This window comes from Suricata suricatta, chromosome 8 (genome assembly GCF_006229205.1).
Source record: "Suricata suricatta isolate VVHF042 chromosome 8, meerkat_22Aug2017_6uvM2_HiC, whole genome shotgun sequence".
Taxonomy (NCBI): Eukaryota; Metazoa; Chordata; class Mammalia; order Carnivora; family Herpestidae; genus Suricata; species Suricata suricatta.
The window spans coordinates 139250449-139256744 of NC_043707.1; positions in this window are offsets into that span (position 1 = coordinate 139250449).

Here is a 6296-nt window from a genome sequence, read left to right on the forward strand (position 1 = left end):
CAGGCTGCTGCAGGCAGAAATCCAGCTCCTCTGCCTGTCCCCCCAAAGGTTCCTTATGCGTGGGTCTTGGTGCCCAGTGTCTACCATCCCTGAGGGGCAGCTGAAGCTCCAGGAGCTTAATTCTGGCCCCTGATACAAACCCAGCCCCACCCAGGGCAGTGGAGGACGGAGGCCCCCTGCCCCAACAGCAGCCTCCCTTAGGGGCAAAGCATCTATGTAATCACACTCCTAGAGAGCTGTGACGGCTAATGTTATGATCAACTTGCCTACGCCACGGTGCCCAGTTTTTCATCAAATACCAGTCCTGATGTTACTGTGAAAGTGTTTGGTCACGCTCCACATTGGGTGGGCCTCACCCAATCAGTTGAAGTCATAAGAGGAAAAATAAAAAAACCCTGAGGTCCCTCCTGGAGGAAGGAATTCTACCTCCAAAATGGCAGATTTCAGACTTGAGAAACCATCACCTCTTCCCTGGGTCTCCAGCCTGACCACGGCCCTTGCCGACCCCCATGAGTATGTGAGTCAGTTCCCCAACATGGCCCTCTCTGTCTCTTCAGTGTGTGTGTCTGTGTGTTCACATACACATGCACACACCTAAGTCCTCGCTGATGCTGTTTCCCTGGAGACCGCCGACAGGGGCCGTCATGTCGGTTTCGCCTCTTATCACGCCTGGTTCCAGCCCACCCATACCTTTTCTTTTCACCTGAATTATGGAGGCTGTATTCAGACAGGGGAAAAATCACCTTTATAAATACATCACCATAAGGAGTGAAACCCCGCCTGAAACATCTCTGAGTTGGCGCCCACCTGGCTCCTCACAGCCCCGCTCCCGCTCCCGGGGAGGGCAGAGCCCAGGCGCCCCACCCTGGGGGCTCCCCGCACTGTCACACACAATGAAACCTGTCTTAAAACAAACGAAAAGCAGAACGTAGTTTAGGCAGGATCCTAACTGAAACGGGCCGGCACTCACGCTCTCGGGGGAAATGTCCAAATGTCCGCTTTCCTCTGGGTGTTTAGTGTGATTGTGTCAAACTCGATTTCGCTCTGTCTCCGTTCACTGCTGAGGAAGCCGGTGCCACTCCGTCCTCTGGCCCTGTCACCTGCGCTCATGCCCCACAGCCTCCCCCAGGAGCCCACCGTGCTGGCGTCCCTGCAGCAACCCCCAGCCACTGGGTCGTGGTAGCAACGCCCGAGGTTTCCTTAAAGGTCTTTGCCAAGAGCCTGCTCCCGAAACCCACCGTGCAAGCCCTTGGCTGAGGGAGACCCTTGCAGAGGACAAGCAGGTCCCCGGGCATCTTCCACGGCCACGCCTCTCAGCCCTGGCCGCCCTTTACACCTTTCCGGAAGCCTTGTGGTGACGCGGGGCCACGCAGGTGCTCCAGGACTCTCTCCTGCCTCACGGCTCTTCACGTCTTCCCGTCGGCACAGCGCCTCTGCCCTAGAAGTTCGAGCATCCACGGGCTCCCCGGCCTGGGATGCGCACCCCTTTGGGGCACACGGTTCTGCCCACCAGGGAACCAAATGACATCACCCGGAGAGGGAGAGAGAAAGGGAGGTCAGAGAAGGGAACTGTGTGGCCCCGGTAAGCCAAGGGGTGGAGCCCACTGAGGACCCAGGGAGCTGGCGGGCGGGGGCCACCTCCCTCAGGAGGGCTGCGTCTCGGAGGCCACCCGAGCACTCCAAGGATGGGGGTGACTGCGTGGCATCAGCTGGAGGAGGCTGTGTGCAAGGAGCCTAGCTGCCGGGCCAGCCCTGCAAGGGCCCTGGGGGAGGGGGCCAGCATGAAATGGGCAAAATCGGGAGAGCCTTTGATTTAACCATGGACTCCAATCACTCCCCCTGATGCCAAAGGCCATTGTCAGCCCCAAGCTTCATGCAAGGACCCTGACAGCCCCCAGCCCGCTCCCCACCCCCAGCTGGTCCCACAGATGAGCTGCCTCCCAGGGTGACGAAGGCCCCCCATGAGCAGGGCCATCCCGCTCGGCCCCCCACAGACCTGGGCCCGCAGGGGCACTGAGGCCTGGGCGGAGTCGAGGAGTGGCTCTCCCTGCTCCCACCGCCAGCTGGGGAAACCCAGTGGGTGCCGCCCCCTGCGCACCCAGGTCAGCGGACTTTTCAACGCTGGGCTCGTGGGCCTGTGGCTCCCCCGGTGCACGCCGGGAGGCCATCCCTGCTGCTCTGGTTCCCCAAACGTCCCTTTCCACAGAGGCACACGGTCAGCACACTTCTGGGGTCCCGGACAGAGACCTGGGCTCCCCTCGGGCTGACGCGCTCCGCGCACGCCTGTGGCATCATGGCTCATGGCTCCGGGGACTTGTGTGCAACTCGACTCAGCAAATTCCAGACACCAGTCAGTGTGCAGCGGAGGTGGGGGCGGGGGGGCACAGCTTCATGGCAGGAATTACTTTAAATATAAGTTCTTGCACCGCACAGAATGGGTGCCGTACAACGATCTTATGCAGTCAGTGATTTCACATCTTCTAAGCTCTTAGTTTGTGGATGTCAGTATTGGATTTGACAGAGCGTAACATGTAACCCATGACTCAAAGGTCAATCATCTCAGACGAAACAGGGAGACAAGACGACACAGAGTGTCCGCTGTCTTGGCCCCGCGGCTTCTCCAAATGTCGGCGGCTCCGCCATCCAGCGTCACCGGAGACGGCCCGCGGCCGGCGGCACACAGCAGGGCGGTCTCCAGACTTTGGGCGGAACACCCCACGCGCTGATGTGAGGTTTCGGTGGCGCGGGCGGGAGGGCGGCGTGTAGCGGCGTTTACAACCAAAATCACGGAACACAGCTGAGGCCGGAGCCGCCGGCCTGGGTCTAAAGGGAAGGATCCAGGCCTTCTCGGTGCGTCTGGCCGGGGATGAGGAGGCTGGGAGCCGGAGCGGCTGGCGGGCGCGCCTCGGAACTGTGGGTTATGTGGATTCCACTTCTGCGAAAAAGTGGAGGAAAGTTAAGGACCCGGCTGCGCCTGGGGAATGGGCCACACCCCTCCCGGGCCTCCTGAGTCCGAGCACCCGTGCGTGCGTGCGCCCTGCGGCCTTTGGCCGCATCCCTGGGTTCCTCTGGGCTGGTCTCTTAGCTCCTCCCACCCCTCCCCCCACCGCATAGAGGGGTTCTGGGATTGGGGAAGGAAAGGAGAGAGACCAGAGGGCGCTCACTCCCTGGTCCTCCTGCAGCCGGCCAGCCACAACGCCCTGACCCTAACAGCAGAGGTCCTGGGGGGGCCACGGAGCCTCTCAAACACCCCAAACCCCGTTCCTGCCCACATGGACAGGCACCACAGGAAGGGACAGACAGAGCCAGCGTGGGGCGCGGAAGGGACAACTTGCTGAGGTTTTCACCCAGCTCTGGAGAAGGTCCCCAAGGCCCTGGTGGTAGGGGTGAGGAGTGGGGGGCGCCCATGACCTGTGGGGCCCTCCCCTCCACCTCTCTATAGGCTCAGTCCAGCTTCCAGTCTGCAGGCAGGAGCTGCTCCAGGATGAACTTCACCTCTCTCCCCGGAGGGCAATTATCCTTTACAATGAGAGCAAATGCCTGTTTTGCCCAATCAGCCTTGGGGGCAGGACAGCCCCTGGGGAAAGGGAGCCGTCTCACATTCCGTGTGTGTGTGTGTGTGTCTGTGTGTGTGTGTGTGTGAGCCGCACCGAATCTGAGCTTCGGTCCCCAGCTTGGGAGCTTTCCGGGTAAACACGCACACCGCACTCAGACACACACGCCGGGCACTCACGGCTACGCTCACACACCCCCGTCTCGCACACGCATGCACACGCATCCGTTCTGATCTCTCTAAAGGCCACCTCCTGTCGCTGCCACACTGTAATATTTCATGAAAAGCAAACAAATTGCCTCTCCCTGATTACATTTCCTGATTTCTTAGAAAGCAGAATTGTAGTAATTGGTTTACATTAAGCACATGCTATTTGAGAGAGGGGAATTAAACGGGAGACCGTTAGATTTGATTCGTAGGCAAACAGAGTTAAGTGAAAGCAGAAGCAGACATTTGGAAACGCTTCCAAACAACATCATCGTAGGCAAATTGCAGTTTCAGTAATTGGTGACTTTGGAACGCCATTCTGCTGGGGCCCCGGGGGAGGGCGCTGGGACACTCCAGGCCCCGCGGTCTGGGGACCCTCCCGGGCTGTGCCGTGAGGCCAGACTTGCGGGTTCCGGAAGTGCGCTCCGCAAAGGATGCTCCGGCCAGGCCCCGGTCAGCAGCGGCTGCTCTGGAACACGGGCTGTGCATGGTGCTGAGTTTGGCGTGCGCAGCCTTCAAAGTCACCTACCCATGTGCCACCAGGGCCAGACCCCAGAGTCAGGAGAGCCCTCGGCCAATGGCCTTGACCTGGGGGAGCCCTGAGAAGACCCCCCCGCACACAGAGCAAGGAGCCTCCAGGCTGGGTCCCCCCCCCCGAGGCCCCGCTGTCCCTCCCTGTCCTGCTGGCTCAGTGACCTGCGCTCCCCAGCTCTCCTCACCAAGCACAGATTAAGGGGACAAATGTCACACCAGGCCCACCACTGGCAAAGCCCGTGTGAGACTACAGACCCTGGGAGTGAGTGCTGGGGGTGGAGCCGTGGGCCGACCCCAGGCTCCGGAGCTGGGAGGAGGGAGAGGTCAGGGCTGTGGGGCGCGGGCTGGAAGGGAAGCTTCGTCCTCGGGCCTCGCCCTCAACAAACAGACGCACGTGCTCTTGTGTAGCGAGCGTGGTCCCTGCGCACGGGGACGCGCCAGTCACCAGGCTCTGCACGGGGCCACGGGGGCTGCGCAGGTGGCTTCTTCCCTGGGAAATGGTGAGGACAAATCCTGGCTGCCCCTTCACACCTACACGGCCTCGGGGGCGTCCCTAATCGGCTCCGGGAAGACACGGGTCGAATTGGAGTCCAGATCTGCTGCTCCGCCTCCTTCGGAAGTCCAGGCCGCATCAAACACCGTCACAGCCGGGGCTGAGCTACGGTGCCCGTAACGGAGCAGAGGGTTGGGAACCGGGGAGAGGGGGGCAGGACCCGTGGTGGCAGCGCCTCTCCGTGTGGGAGAAATGAGCAGGAGAGAAGCAATTTTTCAGAGGATTTTGTGCATTCGGGAGTCCGGTGCCCGTTGAAACACCTCAGCAATCACTGGTCGTGTCCAGATTGGCATTTCTGTGAAGGCTGAGTCAAGTTTCTGGTGTGGAGACTGGCCCAGCTCGTGTGGTTACACCAGACGGGACCCCACAGACCGAGGGCCCCCTCACCCCACTTCCCGTCCGCCCCCACGCGGGACAGGCCAGCACCTTCCTCGGCCTCACGAGGCCACGGGCTGAGCTCAGGGTCCGAGCCCTCCGCACTCCTGCGCTGTGATGACCAGCTCATCCCAGTTTGCTCAGGAAAACCCAGTTTAAAAAAAATTTTTTAATGTTTTTTATTTATTTTTGAGAGACAGAGAAAGCGCGAGCAGGGAAGGGTCAGAGAGAGGGAGACACAGAATCTGAAGCAGCTCCAGGCTCCAAGCTGTCAGCACAGAGCCTGACATGGGGCTCGAACCCACGCATTGCGAGATCATGACCTGAGCCAAAGCCAGAAGCTTAACCGACTGAGCCCCCCAGGGGCCCTTGGAAAACCCAGTTTTAACACCACAGGCCCCAGGTCCCTGATCCCTCTCATTCAGGTGAACTGACTTCGGTGCTGTTTCCTCCCATCAGTGGGGCAGCAGTGCGCCAGCTCGAGGCCCCGTTCCCAGGTGACGCCCCCCCCCCAAGGGCAGAGGCAGAGCCTTCCGGACAAGCCCAGCTCCGTCTGCAGGTGCATCCGGCTGTCCCCCGGCCCCTCAGCCTTGGGCGTGTCTTCCGTCCAGGATGGATGGCCCGGCCTCCATATTTGGGGCCAGACCGCGCTCGGCCAGTTAGTGGAGAAGGGGGTGTCACAGTGTGTCTGGCACAGGACCCCCTTCGGAGGGACGGGGGCTGCTCCACAGCGGGACAGACCACGTTCCAGGGAAAGGACCATGGCTGTGGGGAGACCCTCCACCCGGCTGGCCCCCCGCCCACCCTCTCTTGCGAGGGCACTGAGCATGACAGGAGGGCAGGTGACGGCCCCGCCTGCCTTCCCGGCTCCCGGCCTCCAGGCTCCGACACTGAGGGCTGACCCCACCCATCTGCTCCTGGCTCATCCTCTCGCTGCTTCTGCTGTTACCCAAAGTTCTAATTATCTCTCTGAATCTCGTGTAAAACAAGAGCTTTGGAGACCGTCAGCCACCTCTCCCTCGCTCCGTGGTGGGCCCGGCAGGTGCAGCGGAAGCCTCCAGAATGATGAGTCTT